This window comes from Austrofundulus limnaeus, unplaced genomic scaffold (genome assembly GCF_001266775.1).
Source record: "Austrofundulus limnaeus strain Quisiro unplaced genomic scaffold, Austrofundulus_limnaeus-1.0 Scaffold836, whole genome shotgun sequence".
Classification (NCBI taxonomy): Eukaryota; Metazoa; Chordata; class Actinopteri; order Cyprinodontiformes; family Rivulidae; genus Austrofundulus; species Austrofundulus limnaeus.
In genome coordinates this window covers 5,370-6,992 of record NW_013953238.1, presented here as the reverse complement: position 1 = coordinate 6,992, position 1,623 = coordinate 5,370, and the positions used below count along the sequence as shown (strand labels likewise).

The window sequence follows — 1,623 nt, the reverse complement described above, 5'->3', positions numbered from 1 at the left end:
TTTCTATCATTTTCACAAAGACTTTATTTTGTACTGCAGTTCTCTTAAAGTGATGCAAACTAAACATGTCCACAGTCTGAGCTCTTTAACTGAAGAGGATGATTTAACATCTAAACCCTGGACTTTTTTAAACTTCTTATCTTTATTTGCACCCATCCTTTTCTCGTTTGTTTGTTTGAAATACGCCTTATTGTTTGTACATTGTATTATTTTGAGTGTTCTTTGTTGTTTAATAAAAAACCGTCTCTGCTTCCTGTTTCCTGCAGAGCTGAAGCTGTGAGTCAGCGAGGAAACACGAGTCTCTGACGGATCGGGGGCAGGCGGCTCCACAGTGGGGAGCCGTGACTTTGTGAATGAATGAATGGATGAATGAAGGTTTCAGGAGGAGAAACAGAGAAGGGTGGGAAAGGTGAGGAGGTGCGAAGATAAAACCCTGCGCAGGTCTGGACTGGCTCTGCCTGCGGCTGTCGTTCTTTCACCTCCTGCTGCAGCTGAACTGAACAAACAGTCCTGCTGCTCAGACCAGACTGGAACAACTCGCACCGCTCCAGTGATTTCCAACAACATGACCAGTTAAAGTTTATAAATAACTAACAATAATAACAAGCTTGTTTGGAACAAAGTTAATAATTTCTCAGGAGGAGCAGTGAAGGTGAGACGTAACCTGAGTCAGGAGACAAAATAATTCATAGTGAGTGATGTTATACAAACCTTCTGACTCTGCAGCTGCAGGGAAAACTGAGGCGTTAACCAAGAGTTAAAGAGAATTAACACCCAGGATGTGATTTCATGCAGGTAATTAGAGCTGGGTGTCATCAGCGTAACGATGGAGCTGAATGTCAGAAGGAAGGAGGACAAACACACAGCTGTGAGGAACACCAGCAGAGACGTGGGAGGCTGGGAGTTCAATGTTTTGAGTTGGACCAGCTGAGACGGTTAAATTGTGACTCTCAGCTACTACCACACCTCAGTATCACAGCAACAAGTGAGCGAACGACACAAACTGTTCTCTCAACTAAAACAGATCATATACAAAGATTTATCCAAGTGTGGTCGTTTTTTATCCCTTATTACTTTGTTAGTGTCTTTTAAATGCTTATATTTTCATCAGGTTGTCTCCTGGCATTCAGAGTGGACAACATGAGAGTTTCATTGCTCAGGGAAACATGTTTCCATCTGTGGAAATGACAGTTAGGGGTGTCCCGATACCACTTTTTCACTTCCGATACGATACCGATATTACAACTTTGAGAAATGTCCGATACCGATATTGACTCGTTACCAAAACAGTACAAGTCACACACTTTTAACTATTTTGTAATGTAAAATCTTAGAAAAGTCTTGATCAGGTCAAACAGTGAAAAAGAGTAGGTATGAGAAAAACTGACCCATTTATTTTTAACCAATGGATCACATACATTTTAAACTGAAGAACATTCTACAATTTAATAAATTGCAATACCCTGAAAAAATAACATAACAAAAACAAAATGTACTTTTAAAGTGTAAAATGATTCAAAATCACTCTAGTTATTATTATTTTTTTACCGTCTGTCAGCCTTGTGCTGCTTTATGGTGGAAATAACTGAAGGTGGGGACAAAACAAAACCCCTCATTATTGTC

General features: G+C 39.9%; 1 protein-coding gene and 1 long non-coding RNA gene across 2 annotated transcripts in view; one reads left to right on the top strand and one right to left on the bottom strand.

Annotated features, from left to right (window-relative positions):
- Window positions 1–1,623, bottom strand: part of cpm (carboxypeptidase M) — a gene marked incomplete at both ends in the record, with an annotated part of 10,084 nt that overhangs the window by 4,990 nt on the left and 3,471 nt on the right.
- The window catches only part of LOC106532839 (uncharacterized), a 28,077-nt gene that overhangs the window by 23,101 nt on the left and 3,353 nt on the right, over window positions 1–1,623 (top strand). Inside the window, exon 4 of the long non-coding RNA XR_001312157.1 lies at window positions 267–985. This is a non-coding gene — a long non-coding RNA (uncharacterized LOC106532839). The remainder of the gene's footprint in view (window positions 1–266; window positions 986–1,623) is intronic.